This window comes from Panthera pardus, unplaced genomic scaffold, assembly GCF_024362965.1.
Source record: "Panthera pardus isolate Hobbes unplaced genomic scaffold, ASM2436296v1 HiC_scaffold_7, whole genome shotgun sequence".
NCBI lineage: Eukaryota > Metazoa > Chordata > Mammalia > Carnivora > Felidae > Panthera > Panthera pardus.
Genome location: NW_026527002.1, coordinates 47,883,059 through 47,899,321, shown reverse-complemented (window position 1 = coordinate 47,899,321; position 16,263 = coordinate 47,883,059). Strand labels below are relative to the sequence as shown.

Here is a 16,263-nt window from a genome sequence, read left to right as displayed (position 1 = left end):
AGCACAGAGCCTGACGTGGGGCTCGAACTCACAAACCGTGAGATCATGACCTGAGCCAAAGTAGGATGCCCAACGGACTGAGCCACCCAGGTGCCCCTGGGATCAGTGCTTTTAAGGCAACTTGAAAAACAGCATGATCTTTTGAGCCGATCCTAAGTTTTAAAATAATTCACCTTTTTAAAACCTTTCCTTCAAAGTTGAGGACATAACATAGGACTCATAAAGCAATACTTAGAAATACAGATCGAGATTTCATACAGAGATGTTTCATCACAGTGAGATGAAGAAATAAACACAGTTTTCATGTATTGCAGGGAAAAATTGTGAGCCACCCAGATGTTAGGAAAAGGTGATCTATTCCGATAGGCTAAAGTGTAGCTATTACAAATAATAGATTATGTATCATTTTTCCTTTTTATTTCATCATTGGCTCCTTTTTATTTATAAATTAACTCAGTACAAAGTGTACTGGTTGAGAAGCTTCCAGCACAAACACTACAAAGGAAACCTGATTTAAAAAAATTTTTTTTTAAGTTTATTTATTTTGAGAGAGAGAAAATGAAGTAGGGGCAGAGAGAGAGAGGAGAGAGAGAATCCAAAGCAGACTCCACACTGTCAGCACAGAGCCTGACGCAGGGCTCGAACTCATGAACTGTGAGATCATGTCCTGAGCCAAAATCAAGAGTCCGACACTCAACCGACTGAGCCATCCAGGTGCCCTGGAAAACCTAATTTTTAAGGACTTTACTCACAACCCAACAGTAAGAAAAAGCATAAAATTCAACATATAACCTGATCTCAGTCACATAGATTTATCGGTGGCAATATCCCATACTAATGTCGGCTGTCTCTGGCTTATGGAATTCTAGGGTATTTTTAATTTTCTCTCTTTCTTTCTTTTACTTTTTAGCATATTCCAGAATCTCTACAATAAACATGTAAACTTTTATAATCAAAATTAATAAAAGGTAAAATTTATTAAAAGAAAAATATCTAGTAGAAATGAAAAGGACAGAAAATACAGAGGCCAAAGAATTTTTTAGACTTTGGGGTGAAAGACCATACCGACTAATGAATGTGTTTCGGGGTATTTCATACCAGCAGACCTCAGCCTGGGGATAGTTTCTGATGTCACTAACAAGCTTTGTTCCACCAGGAAAGGTGCTCATGTGTCAGCCGGGCTGCTGACACGTGGCTCTGCTCTGGGCAAGCCATTTCATCTTCAGGGCCTTCCTTTCCTCTTCTGAAGGTTTAGGTCTGTGCAGTGTCCAAGTCCTAAGATTCCCTTTCCAAAACCATCTATTGAAAAATATTCCATTTTGGCTAAGAAGGTTGATTTCTACTGAACACACTTGCCCTTTTGCCAGGCACTGGGATGAATTGGCCATAGTCGGGCAAGGAACAATCCCAATCCCTACCTGAAAGGCGTTTGCCATCTGATGAGAGGGCAAGATATGAACAGACAGTGGGGATGTGTTAAAAGAATGCATGGATTGCTGAGAGCACAGAGATGGGAGTTTAGACCAGTCGACTCTGGGCTTAGAGACGTTCTGCCAGAAGAGATGACATTCGAGCTGAGTTGTAGAGAAAAAATAAGGTAGCCAGAACCGGGAAGGTATAAAGGTCTTTCTCCTCGCAGCGCACCGGGCAATGCTTAGGCAGTGAGAATGATCAATTTAAAATTTGAGGAATTCAAGACCCAACGACTTTCTAGTGGTTACTCAAGAAGGTCAGTGAGTAGTTAGCACCAAGTAGATCACGTCATCCACTGTGATGCCCCTCAACATCTGGGATGATAAAGACACTATTGTTTTTTTCTGGTAATTAATATACAGTGTTGTATTCGTTTCAGGTGTAGCAAATAATAATTCAACAATTCTCTACATTACTCAGTGCTCACCATAATTAAGTGTATTCTTTTTTCATTTAAAACAATTTTCTTTTTTAATGTTTTATTTATTCTTGAGAGAGAGAGAGAGAGAGCATGAACAGGGGAGGGGCAGAGCGAGAGAGGGAGACACAGAATCGGAAGCAGGCTCCAGGCTCTGAGCTGTCAGCACAGAGCCCGATGCGGGGCTCGAACCCACAAGCCGTGAGATCATGACCTGAGCCGAAGTTGGACGCTGTACCTAACTGAGCCACCCAGGTGCCCCTTAGGTGTATTCTTAATCCCCTTTATTTCAACCATCCCACCACCTGTCTTTGCTCTGGCAACCACCCGTTTGTTCTCTGCATTTAAGAGTCTGTATTTTTATCTCTTCTTTGTTCATTTGGTTTGTTTCTTAAATTTTACACATAAGTGAAGTCGCATGGTATTTATCTTTCTCTGACTGACTTATTTCACTTAGCGTAATACCCTCTAGGCATCCATGTTGTTGCAAATGGCAAGATCTCATTTTTCTACCGTTGAGTAATATTACAGTGTGTGTGTGTGTATTTATATATATTATATATATATTTACGTGTGCTTCCATATCTTGGCTATGGTAAATAATGCTGCAGTAAACATAGGGGTACGTGTATCTTTTTGAGTTAGTGTGTTCATTTTCTTGGGTAGATACCCAGCAGAGGAATTACTGGATCATATGGTAATTCTATGTTTCATTTTTTTGAGGACACTCCATACTGTCTTCCACAGTGGCTGCACCAATTTGTGTTCCCACCAACAGTGTATGAGCCTACATCCTCCCCAATACTTGTTATCTCTTATCGTTTTGATTCTAACCATTCTGACAGGTGTGAGGTGGTAGCTCATTGGGGTTTTGATTTGCCTTTTCCTGATGATGAGTGATGTGGAGCATCTTTTCATGTGTCTGTTGGCCGCCTGGATGTCTTCTTTGGAAAAACAGTCTACTCAGTTCCTCTGTCCATTTTTAAATCCGATTATTTGGCGTTGTCGTTGGTGTTGAGTTGTAGGAGTTCTTTATATATTTTGGATATTAGCCCCCGATTGGATGTTGTCATTCACAACTATCTTCTCCCATTCAGTAGGTTGCCTTGTTGTTTTGTTGATGGTTTCCTTTGCCGTGCAAAAGCTTTTTATTTTACTGAGCTTCAATCGTTTATTTTTGCTTTTGTTTCCCTTGCCTGAGGAGACGGATGTAGAAAAGTGTTTCTATGGCTGATGTCAAAGACATTACTTCAGGAGACGCCTGTTATTAACAGAAAAAATAAAATCTGATCTCAAGGGTAGTCCGTAACTTTTCCCACAGAGGCATTTAAGCATTTGTTTAAATGTTTATTCATTTTTAAGACAAAGAGACACAGAGTGTGAGTGGAGGAGGGGCAGAGAGAGAGGGAGACATAGTATCTGAAAACAGGCTAAAGGCTCTGACCTGTCAGCCCCAAGCCCGAGGCAGGGGGAGCTCACAAACCGTGAGATCATGACCTGAGCCAAAGTCAGACACTTAACTGACTGAACCACCCAGACACTCATCCCACAGAGGCATTTAAAATTTTTTTTTTCTTAATGTTTTTATTTATTTTTGAGACAGAAAGAGACAGAGCATGAGCAGGGAAGGGGCAGAGAGAGAGGGAGACACAGAATCAGAAGCAGGCTCCAGGCTCTGAGCCATCAGCACAGAGCCTGATGCAGGGCTCGAACTCACAGACTGTGAGATCATGACCTGAGCAAGTCGGACACTCAACCGACTGAGCCACCCAGGCGCCCCCACAGAGGCATTTTAAAATTGCTACCAAGAGACCACCTCCCTTGGAGTCTTTTCCTCTCTGACATCACCGCCCCCCCCTTACCCTTGTCACCACCCCTGCTGCTGCCACCACCGCCACCATCTGCAAGACAGCCTAACCTGCCTTTTGCGAAATTAGACCTCTCAGAGCACAACTTGCCTGAATTGGGCCAGGGAGCTGCTGTGAGCATGGTGCATGTCCTTGGACACATGCCTAAGGCCCTTGCCCTTTACCCCACTGATAAGATATAGAAAGAGCAGTAATAAAAGCTAGATATTATAACCAGGCCAAGGCACTCCCCACTGGGCCTGTGTCCTGCTTGGAGGGACGGGAGAAGAATTAGTTATGCAGCACCTGCAGCGGGGCCCTGGGCAGGTTGAAGGGTTTACCTTGGAGCTGTGTGTGTTTCCTGTGAGTTTCCCTGCTCTCACTGCTCTAGCCCATTCCAAAATAGATACAAAGATTGTGCACAGCCTGAGACCTGAGTGAGTGTTGCCAGCTTGGGAGGGAGCTTCTCAGCTCTCCAAGCATGGTTCAGACTAGGGCTGTGGGAAAAGAGAGGAAACAGGGAGGGAAGGGAAGGGATGGAGTGGGCGATGCTCTTGAGACAGCGCAGGTAAGAAGGACCACTGCCTCCAGGCAAGTGGAAAGAAGGAGATGGTCTCAGAGATGAACTAACTGCCCTCCATTGTGGTTCCCTCAAGGATCCGTTGTGACTGGACAATTCTAATACTCAGGTTAATGCTAGCTGCTGCTACCCATCAACTGAAGAATTTTCAGTGAACACGACGAAGGTTTATTTCTGGCTCCTGTGACTGTTCCTTGCTGGTCATTTCGAACAGGGGCAGCGTTGCCGGGACAGACACCCGTGTCTGCTGGCTGTAGGGAGCTTTGGCCACAGAGTGTAGGAGGCCTTTGGAAGGAAGGAACGAGGAGGACGAGACCGAAAAGCTGTCATCTAATCCTTCCAGAAAGCCCTGTATGGTATATACCATGCCTCCCCTCGGACTCTTAATTCTCCTGGGTGGAGTGAACACACACATTGGTTGGTGTTCAAATCCCAGGTCTGTCATTTGCTGGCTGTGCCACTGTGGGCAATTTACTCAATCTCTCTGAACCTTGGCTCCCTCATTTGAGAAACAAGATGCTGACACCTCATGTGGTGGTTGTGGGGATGAAATGACATTTAGAACATTTACGTCAATCTGTGTTCTTCCTCTCAGCAGGGCCCCTTGACTGGTTCTTGAATGGCTTTTGCTGCTTCAAGGAATCCAGAGAAATGGGGTTAGTGTGACTGCCATCTGGAAAAAAATAAAGCAGAATTTCCTGCCTCTCTCCTCACCCCGAAATAAAGCCAGGATTTCTTTCATTATCTGGGAGTGAGATGCCTTTCTGAGCAGGATTCAAAATACAGAAACTGTGAAGGAAAGAAATGGTCAGTATGACTACATAAAGATAAGAAAAAATATCTTCCAGGGGAATAAAATAGACATAGTGAAAGAGAGGTGGCAAATTGTGCAAACATTTGTGACCATATCCTGAAGAACTAATTTCCTTAATAAATAAATAGTTCCTGGGGCACCTGGGTGGCTTGGTCGGTTAAGCGTCCGACTTCAGCTCAGGTCATGATCTCACAGTTCGTGAGTTTGAGCCCCGCGTCGGGCTCTGTGCTGACAGCTCAGAGCCTGGAGCCTGTTTCCGATTCTGTGTCTCCCTCTCTCTCTGCCCCTCCCCTGTTCATGCTCTGTCTCTCTCTGTCTCAAAAATAAATAAACGTTAAGAAAAAAAAAAAAAATAAATAAATAAATAAATAAATAAATAAATAAATAGTTCCTATAAATCCATAAGAAAAAAGCTAACAACCAAATGGAAATGATAAAAGGCTACAAACAGTTCCCAGAGAAGAAATGCAAATGGCTTTTAAAAGTTGAAAAGGTGCCCAACCTCAATTTTAATAATAAAAATGTAAAGTAAAACTACAATGAGATGCCAACTTAAAACCTTTCAGGGGTGCCTGGGTAGCTCCGTTAAGCATCTGACTCCTGATTTCAGCTCAGGTCATGGTCTGACGATTTGTGAGTTTGAGCCCCACGTCAGGCTCTGCGCTGACAGCATGGAGCCTGCTTGGGATTCTCTCTCTCTCCCTCTCTCTCTGCCCCTCCTGCATGCGCTTTCTCTCTCTCACAAAATAAATAAACTTAAAACGCACACACGCATGCATGCACACACACAAAGCCTTTCAGATTGGCAAAGATCAAAAAAATTTAGTGAAGGCATAAGGAAAGGGACCTTTACGTATATCGCTGATAGAAGTGGAACCTGATTCCCTCTTTTATGGAGACTAAGTTGGTGATTCTGTCAACATTTAAATTTCATATTCGCTTTGATTTAGCAATGCTACTTTATGAATTTCATCTTGTAGATACCCAGACACAAACTACTTAAAGATCGGAAGCAACCTAAATATCCATAAATAGAAAAGTTGTTAATTAGAGTGTGATAATGGCATATAAGTGAGTATAGAGTTAACCCTGTATGTGATAATATGCAGATTTTTCCCAAAGTGGAAAAAGATGCGAACGGCGTGTATTTGCAGCATGCCCTCATTCACGTTTTTAAAGAGTAAGTAGTATTATCCTCATTCTACAGGTGAAGAAAGTGAGGCTCAGAGGAGTTAGGTAGCTTGCCCACAGTTATCACATAGTCTGTAGTCAGACAACAGAGTCTGGGCCAGGCCCAGGGCTATCTGATCTCTCTGGTAGTGAAATCCAGGTTTTTCACACCATGCTTTAGGGCCCCTAACCTAGTAACCAAGGGACTTTCCTACCCTGTTTTCTACTTCTCCCCTTCATATAGTTCCACAAACAAAACTGCACTTTTGTGCATTTCTCCACGCACGTCTCTACTTTCCCACGCATCTCTGTGTCCGTGTTCATGCTGCTTAGAGTCCTGGATGAGCCAGATCAAATGCTCCCTCCTCCGGGAAGCCTTCATTGATTCTCCCAGACAAAATTCATCTTTGCCACTTCTAAAGCCTTGAGCACTTTCTCCCTTTGGGCAATCTTGGAGGGTAGGTTCTGGGGAGAATACAAGAAAGGAAGGGAGGAAAGAACAAATAGTTATCGTGTCTAGTATGTTGCGTATTTATGATTGGGCCATAACGTCACTGAGGGTAGGATCTGGGTCTGATTGACCTGGGCATCTCTCCAAGGGCCTAGCACTCTCCATTCCTTCAATGCAAATAATTTTTGAGATTCCACTACATGTCAGGTGCTGTGTTTGGTGCTGGGGAAACCAAAATGAATAGGATGAACAGGGCAGAGTGGCAGCGGTCCAGCTGCCTGACTCGTGGGGAAGGCACTAAATCATATTTGGACATTATCATAAAAGTGGGGGGAGGAGGTTTGTTGGCTGGATGGATGCATGCGTCTGATTGCGTCTGTCTGATGCCTGCCTTCACTTCCGAGCTTGCACGGTCCATCGTGAATCCAGTCCTGTGACTGCCCTTTTCATGCACATGACTGGGGTTACAAAGTTCTCCCTCTCCCACTGTCTAGAACTACACTGTCCCATACTGTGGCCTCTTCCTTCCTCTCACAGCACACAACCACAAGGCCCGAGTGGCTTCCACGCCGGCTCCCCTTGCAGGGCTGGGCCCTCCTGCCATCCCCAGGGCAGGGACCTTCTGGGTGCTGCCCTGAGTCAGGAGAGCTCCTGCGGCTGCCGGTGGCCAGGCCTGTTTTCCTGCCTGGGAGCGGGGAGTGGGGCAGAAGAGCCTGGCCTCCCTGGGGCAGGAATCTTCCTCTGTCCCTCCCCTGCACAGCCTGGAGACCTTCTCAGGCTCTCCTCCCAGTGGACGCGTGCCCCGCACCCCCGTTGACCCAGCTCCTCTGCGGTTTCAACCTGACAAGGAGACCAGAGCCAGCCACTAGAGGGGAGTGAAAACCCTCTTTTTAATCCTGAATAAAGTGGGTGAGAAGGACAGCTCCCAGGGTGCTCCCCAGCCCCGCAGAAGCGAAAATAAAACAGACAACATTTAAGAAAGGAATGAAGGCAAACAATATTTTCACATTTTCCATGAATTTCCAGGTAGATATGAATCGAAAGAAATCCCTCAGGAAATCAAATAAGAAACCTCCCAAAGCAAGATGTTTCGTGTCCACTCATTACTGTGGGATCTGCATTCACAAATTCCTCTAAGAACGCATCTGCAAAGCCCTGACCATCTAACAGCATTGCAGTAGAACACGTTTTTTGTTTTTTTTTCCTCCAGGAGGTATTTTACAAGAGAAAGACCAATATGTACATTTCTCTCACTCGGTTGTAATTCTGTCTCTTTTATTCTATTTGTCACACGGCTTAAGAACTAAATTTAGAAATGAGATGAAAATTCAATACCTGCCTCAGCTTAGTTCTTGACAATTAGCTGTGTTCTCTCTTTTCTACCTTCCACAGGGAAAGCAGAGTCACTTTGCAGTCAGGCCAGTTTAGTTTCCACAGACTGATGCCACCTAGTGGCGACACCAAAGCCTGGACAAGGCTATCACCTTTCCACCTTTCACCTTTCACCTTTCACCTTTCACCCAGCAAGGTGGGGTTTAATTCTCAATAAAACTCAAAAATTCCCCAAACAGCGTTTCTGTCTTTCAGGTTATAATATGCATTACCATGTATTATTATTATTTTTATCTCCAATGTGTTTGCATATCTTTAGAAAGAAGTAAGTTCCCTTCCTTACGAGGCTGTTCCATTTTTTTCTCGACAGAGAAAACAAAACAGAAAAATTCTTATTGTGTAAATCCGAAGAGCTAGATTGCACCTTGTCACTTTCAAAACAGCCCTGAAAGGTACATGTTACTCCCCCTATTTTGTGGCTGAAGAGATGGGAAGTGTCCTTGGAAGTGTCTCAGTCAATGTCACATAACCATCCCCCCCCATGAAGTCCCGATTTGGAACCGATTGCCTTGTTCTCCCCTCTGATGAATTCCTGGAGGACAGGAAATGTGTTGGGTCGTAGTCTCTGAAACCCTCTGGCGCCTGGCCCCGCGGCTGGCACATCCTAGCCCCTCGGGGCACATGCAGTAAGAACAGGGTATGGAATATATGGAATAAGGGAGTAATAAAAATAATCAACAGGCCCAAAATGGAGTCCCTTGTGCTAACGCCATGTCGCCACACTGGGACTTTATACCCAACCTGATTGCAGTTTCAACCCTTCCCAGGAATGTAATCTTAACTGGTCAGTCTGGAATTTCCTGGTTGGCATGGGTAAGGGAATTCACCTAATAAGACAGGCCTTTTCGTCCCCCAAAGGGAGGTGATATTGCCCGAAATAATTCTTTCTTTCTTTTTTTTTTTTTAAATGACTTCCTTGTCTTGCCTTTAAAAACATTTTCCTTTTTGTAGCCCTTTGGAGCTTCTTTCTATTTGCTAGGTGGGATGCTGCTCGATTCATGAATGATTCAGTAAAGCCAATCATTATCTTTAACATTTACTCAGTTGAGTTTTCATTGTTTAATAGGAGAGAGATCCAGAAATCACCAGACCCCTGGGGCCTGAGGGATAGATTGTACTTTAGGGAGCTTGCAGGGGTTGGGGGGGTGGAATGCATAGTCTGCTGGCCTCTCATTCTTGCCCTTTCCTGGCTGATTCATTTTTCAATCCTCAGCTCCAGCCCAGGCCACAGAGAATGGAGGCCACGAGGTGATGACTGCATGGGGGCAGGGAGGCAGAGAGAAATCCAGGGACATGCCTGGACGTGTCTGGGCACATCTCAGCCAACGCCAGCCCTGCTGTACCTGGAGCCCTGGGGGTTTCTTTCTTCTTTTTTAATGTTTAATTATTGAGAGAGAGAGAGAGAGAGAGAGAGAAAGAGAGAGTGAGAGAGTGGCAGAGAGAGAGGGAGAGAGAGAGAATCCCAAGTAGGCTCTGTGCTGTCAGCAACAGAGCCTGATGTGGGGCTCTGTCTCACGAACTGTGAGACAATGACCTGAGCCACAATCATGAGTCACTCAACTGACTGAGTCACCCAGGCATCCGCCATTGGGGGTTTCTTCTTATCTTCAGCCAAGACTAAGGTGGTTTATTGAGGACCTACTTTGTGCCTCTGATTCTTATTTAGTGCTCTCAAAGCATAGCAGGGCCATATCCTTACTACCATAAGAAAAAGAAGCCTCAGAGAAACTAGTTACTTGTCCAAGGAATAAAAAAAAAAAAACCTTCTTTACCCTCCTATGTATACATATTTCCCAATTTAAATGTGCTTTTAAAAAGTGAATGTATGGCAAGGACGTGGAGAAAATGTGGATGTTCTGAGGAGAAATTTTACTGTGAACTGTGGCTGAAGGGGGCAGGGGTGGACAAAGGGTTTATGTTGCTTTGTTAAAGAATATGTGTATGTTGGTGTGTGGCTGGGGAGGATCTAACAGGCAGAAAGTCACTGATGATATCAGAGAAGGAGGGAAGGTTTGGGGCTGCAACCTTAGGAGTCAGAGAGAGGGGACAGGACCAAGGTCCCTGGGAAGGTCTGATGGCAGGGGCCACTGCATCCGCTTTGCTCCCAGCTTATGGCACCAGCTAGACTCAGTGCAGGGAGGAAACCATTTATTTTTTCCCCATCTCTAGGGGTGTTATATCCACAGCGGGTACCTTCTCCAGCCTTCTGCTGGTAAGCAGCACAGGCATCACCCGCCAGACATGGAGAACTTAGGCTCACCTCACCTGTTGAATCAGAATCTACATTCATAAGAGGCCCAGGTGATGTGATCAGCAGTCCAGTTTAAGGAGTTCTGGCTTACATCTCCCCCAGCCCCCCAACCTCCAGCAGCATCCCTCTTTGCTGGGTCATCTTGCCCCTCCAGACAGATCCTTCACCAGTGTCCCTTTTCAGGCCTCCAAGTGTAGCCCCCTTCCACCCATCTACACCTGGCCCCTGGAAACATGTGTAGGCGAGGGGGGGAAAAACCTTTTTCCTCTGCCCATCTTAGGTTCTTTGGCTAGGGCCCCACAAATTAGACTGACAAAAGATAGAATAATAAGAGAAAACAAACAGAAGTGTATTAACATGTACATTTGCATGGGGAGCATTCAGCCACGAGTAACTCAGAGGGGTGGTTAGAACTTGGGCTTATATAGCGTGACAAAAGAACAAGAAAGTTGTAGAGAAGTGATAAGACAAAGGAAAAAAACCTTTGAGCTCCTCAGGCTGGCAGATTGTGGGAAAGCAAACATACAGGGAAACGAATGGATAAGGGCTACTTTTAGCAAGGTTTTGGTGCTTGTAAGAGTCTAGAATTAACTCCAGTGATAAACTTCTGTCCTTCCTGGTAGAGAGGGTGGGGGTATACCTTTACAAACGTCCTGCTTTTAGGCAAATAGGGGGAAGGCAGAGACCTTTTCTTGTATCTGCTTTTTCTCAGTTGCCTTTAGCTCAAAATAATCCTTATATCAAAGTAGAAATGTTGGGGGTGTCCTTTTCTGCTACTCTTCACCTGCTCGCCTCTTTCCCTCTCAGATCTGAAGCCGGATAGAGGCACCCTCAGGCAGAAGGGTGTTCCCAAGGTGGGGTCAGGTACCAGCCACTCTTCCCCTTAAATCCAGGGGACACATGTCCCACTCTTCAGTTCTCTCAAAGCTTCAGTAGAGAAGGAAAAAGTTTTCCTTGACTCTCTTAGGTGGTACCAGCTAGTTCTAGTAATTAAACTGACAAAGATATTAACAGGAGAAAAGCATACAGATTTATTTGCTGTAAGTTTTACATGACATGGGAGCCTTCATAAGGAAATGAAGATCTGTGTATTTTTGTGCTGTGTCTGACGAGGAGTGGTATAGATGAAATTGTGTTAGGAATATGATAGACTGAGGAGTATGGAGTAAGCAGAGTGAGCTGGGAGAAGACCTGTTTATTGGGGTTCTTCTTGGCATTGAAGGGGAGCAGATTTTGCCACCCCAAGGAATGCTTCTTTAGCATATTGATTATTTTAAGCTGGTTCTTTTTAAGAAGCTGCAGACACAGAAGAAGCTTTGAAAATGGAGAAGTTCCCCTTTTGTAAAAGACATTTACAAAAAAAAAAAAAAAGACATTTACATTTACAAAGGAAATCTCCATTAGCAAGGGTGTCTCCCCATCTGTAACTTGAAGAGGAGGATGAACAAATCTTTAGAAACTCTTATGATGAAGGAGGCAGTAATTTAAATCTGCATAATAACCTTATCCTTATTTATTGTGCTTCCTTGTTTATTGCAATTCCTGGTAATCTCCCATAACTGACTCCCCACCCCAACACCTGCTTTGTCCTTAGCTTGAGATGGTACTTGAAGTGATGGCTTCAGCCATTTTGGAGAGTTATACCTCCTTTTCCTGGATCTGTCCCGTATATACCGGAGGTATATCAGTTATTAAACTTTTGTTTGTTTTCTTCATGTTACTCTGTCTTATGTCAATTTAATTATTAGACCAGCCAAAGAATTTAGAAGGGAAGAAAGGAAAACTTTTCTGCTCCTACAGTGTCCTGTTGTCTTCCGATATTAGGATGTTCCTTTCCTCCAGGTATAGGGAGGCCACCTCTCACAGGAGGGTTTTATGACCCATTCAGAGAAGGGCAGGGAAAGGTCAAAGTGAACATCCTGCTTCTGTTGTTTTCTCAAACTCCTCCAGTTTAAAATATTCAATATGCTGTTTAAAAAAATTTTTTTAACATTTATTTATTTATCTATCTATCTATCTATCTATTTATTTATTTATTTATTTATTTAAGAGAGACAGAGAGACAGAGCACAAGCGGGGGAGGGGCAGAGAGAGAAGAAGACACTGAATCCGAAGCAGGCTCCAGGCTCCAAACTGTCAGCACAGAGCCCCCATGTGGGGCTCGAACTCACGAACCTTGAGATCATGACCCGAGCCGAAGTCCTACCCTGAACCGACTGAACCACCCAGGCGCCCCATATTCAATATGCTGTTGTAAAAAGTTAACCTTAAGAATAAAAATGCCAGTTATTTTACCAGCAAAAATGAGTTTGGTCGGGAATAGCAGAGAGCTGCAATCCAGGACAAGCAAGCTAAGGCAAAACCATGGGCAAGTGCAGGGAACAAAGGAGATGAAGGCTCTGTGATGGAGGAAAGGAGAAATTGGCAAGGCTGGTGTAAACAAAAAGTCCACCGGAATAAAATGGGAGTTTGATGTACGGTGGCTTTTTGTTGTGACAGTGTCTCATTGGCTGGGCTATTGCTGGGGAGGAGGAAAGCCTTCCTTCCTCTTGCGGGAGAGTAAAGTGGTGTCCAGATGGTCATGGCCTTCTGTAGGGTCTGTGATGAAAAGTGAGGAGTGATGGGGTGTGAGAGCTCCCCCTGCTGGCTGCCCTACTCCATTGTAAATGAGGTTTCCTTTTATTAATTTTCACACACACACACACACACACACACACACACACACACACACAAATTCAACTGGGTAAATCGAAAGATCTAATTGGCTGTATTCTACAGTTTATGAATTGGGGAGCATCCCCATCTAGCAAACAGAAAGGAGCTCTGAAGAACTGTACCAGATGGAAGGGGTTTTTTTAAGGCAGAGGTGAGGTGGGGCAAAGACCTCCGTGTAAACAACAACAAAAGGATTCTTTTGGGCCAGGTCACCTCCCTTCAGCAGACCAAAGGGTCTTATTAGGTAGATGACCTCACTGGTGCTGACCAGGAAATTCCAGACTGACTGGTTAAGATTACATTCCAGGGAAAGGTTGAAACTGTAACTAGGTTAGGAATTAAGCTGTGCTTTGGTGGCATGGGCCTAGCACAAGGGACTCCATTTTGGACCTGTGGTTTTCTTTTTAACAATGCCAAGGTGCTGCTGTATTTTGGGGTAGCATGTCCTGACATCTGTCACTTCCCATACCAGTTGAGGTGAGGTGGATATGTTCCTTTGCTTCCAGCGATGGGGGTTGGGGAGGATGGTAACAGCTCAGCACACTGACATACATCTCTCCTTACGGAAAGCCTCACTAGTGCCTGCTTCCATGCCCAGTGAAACCCCCCAGTCTTCTTGGAGATGCTTGGAGGGGGGTCATGGACAGAGACAGTTTCACAGTCTCTTAGAAAGTCTCACCTAGGCATTTGTATTTGTTATCTATTGCTGTGTTCCAAATTGCCCCAAATTTTAGCATTTAAAACAACAAATACTTATTATCTCACAGTTTCTGTGTGTTAAGGATTGAGCTGCGTGGCTCCAGCATTCATAGGTTGAAACTCTAACCCCTAGTGCTTTAGAACGTGATTAGATCTGGAGGTAGTGACTTTAAAGAGGTAGTTAAGATTAAATGAGGTCATAAGGTGGGCCATGATCCAATATGACTAGTGTCCTTGTAAGAAGTGGGATAGGTACCAGGGGTTGTTGCCTACAGAGGAAAGGCCCCGTGAGGACACAGAGAGAAGGTGGCCATCTGCAAGCCAAGGAGGGAGGCCTCAGGAGAAACCGAACCTGCCAACGCTTTGACTTTGACTTCCAGCCTCCAGAGCTGTGAGAAAATAAATGTCTGTTGTTTGAGCCACCTGGTCTGTGGGACTTTGTCATGGCAGCCTCAGCAAACTGATACACTGTGAGTCAGCAAAGCACAGCTCAGCTGGGGGCCTTAGGCTTAGGCTCTCTCCCAAGGCTGCAATCAAGATGTCCGTTTCAGGCTGCGGTCATTTCAAGGCTTGACTGGGAGCATCCACTTTCAAGCTCACTTTCATGGCTGCTGGCAGACCTCCGGTCCTCACTGACTTGGCCAGAGATGTGAGTTCTTTGCCAGGTGGGCCTCTTCATAGGGCAGTTCAGAACACGGCAGCTGGATTAACTCCGAATGAGCAAGGGAGCCCAACAGAAGCCATAGTCTTTTAATAACTAATCACATAAGGACATGTGCCACTTTTACAGTATTCTATTTATTAGGAGTGAATCGCCAGGCCTAGGTCAACCCTCGAGAGGAGGCAACGAGGCAAATGCACGAATACTAGGAGATGAGGACCATGGGGAGCTATCTTAGGGGCTGCTTTCCATTATCAACTGGCACTCTACTTCAGGATTGAGGGGTACTTAGCACCTATGGCACTGTTTTCCGTCTTTGTCTTCAGTCAAGATGTAGACAACAAAGAAAGGACCATGTGACAGCCCGTTACACCAGTGTCAAGAGAGAAGTGTGGGTACATACATTTCCTGGTGGATTTGGTAGTAGGAAGATAAGGAAATGTCTGAATGGTTCTGTTTTTCAGAGAAGAATGAAGTATGGTCATTAGCTGGAACTGAGGCTATGGAAGGTAGACAAACTTGGCTATTGGTACAGCAAAGACTCATGCTCCCTCACATTCCCCTTCCATGTTATAGAGTAGACAAGCTAGGAACTACACGTCCCAGACTCCCCCATGTCCAGATGGGGCCATGTGACTAGTTGCCAATTGACTATAAGTCTGTGGCATTTTCTGGCTAAGGAAGTTACCCATTTCCCCGCTTTCTCTCTCATATGCACAAGCTGTTGGGTGGGTATGGAGATCTTTAAGGCTGTAGGAGAAAGGAGCCACAAGATGAAAGGCACCTAGGTTTCTGAAAGCCATCTTTCAACCAAAGAAAACCTGTCTCAGACTTGTCCGCAGGACACCGGACAAGGGTGACCCACTCAGATGTCTCCATAGCCAGAAATGGGCCAAGGAAGAGCAGAGCTGCGGGCCAAAGGACTTCTTGACCCTGTATGCCCCAGGACCCGAGTACAACCGTAAGAGAAGAGTGCCCCCCAAAACGACTGAAAACGACTTCCTAGAACCCACATGAAAAATTATATGAAATTGCAGTGACTTGTGCTCCATCAATACGGGTATGCCAGAAACATCACACATTTTTACTTTGTTAAATTAAATTTAGTTTCTAAGCCTCCACCCTGCCAAAGTGGTGGAAGGTCAGTTGCAGGCATTATTGGTGCTCCAACCCTCTCCTCAATGTCACATAGTGTGCAGGAGGCCAGCGTGGTGTCCCCAAACAAGGCAAGGCCTATGGTCTTTGATTCAGCACTGATATTCGTAAAGGGAGTACCCAAAGTCCTCAGTAGCCCTGCTGTGTTCTCTGGGCACAGTTCTAAGAATAGGACCAGGTCCATTAACTCCCTAGGAAGGCACCAACCTCAGGAATCTTGCCGCATCTTCAAGTTTCCTGTCATTATTACACGTCTTTGTCCTCTGCTTTCCACGGTCCTTGATCTTGTCATCGCAAAAAAACAAGCTGAGTGAAAGTTTCAGACAAGTCCTAGAAAACATTTAAATAGAGGTGCCGCCACTCCCTGAATGATGTCATGACCGTAGTCCAAGCATAGACATTAGGCCAGTTCACAAACATTTGTGGACAAAACTGAGTTTGCCAGTGGTGGCTACGAGAATGCATCACTCATATGCAACTGCCGGTAGTGCAACTGACCAAAGGCCTCAGGTGCCTAGCTCCAAAATCTTTCACGTTTCACGCCAAGGCCACGCCTCCCCACCATGCTTCCCATTGCTAGGGGGCATGCCCATTGCTAGAGGGCGTGGCCTCCTCTGCCTTGCGACTGCTTGGGAAC

The 16,263-nt window shown here is 45.1% G+C and overlaps 2 long non-coding RNA genes across 3 annotated transcripts in view; one reads left to right on the top strand and one right to left on the bottom strand.

Moving 5' to 3' along the window:
- LOC109277982 (uncharacterized) overlaps window positions 1–8,261 on the top strand; it is a 25,513-nt gene extending 17,252 nt beyond the window's left edge. The window contains exon 3 of one of the 2 annotated variants that reach the window (XR_002085433.2): window positions 8,146–8,261. This is a non-coding gene — a long non-coding RNA (uncharacterized LOC109277982). Of the gene's footprint in view, window positions 1–4,427; window positions 5,063–8,145 lie in introns of those variants that run through there. The other variant, XR_002085434.2, reaches the window with a different exon arrangement.
- Window positions 3,767–16,091, bottom strand: LOC109277981 (uncharacterized). Its single transcript, XR_002085432.2, has 4 exons — window positions 15,834–16,091; window positions 6,518–6,767; window positions 4,890–4,947; window positions 3,767–4,603 (listed from the first exon to the last, which is right to left on the bottom strand). It is a non-coding gene; the product is annotated as an uncharacterized LOC109277981 (long non-coding RNA).
- Window positions 16,092–16,263: the final 172 nt, after the last annotated feature.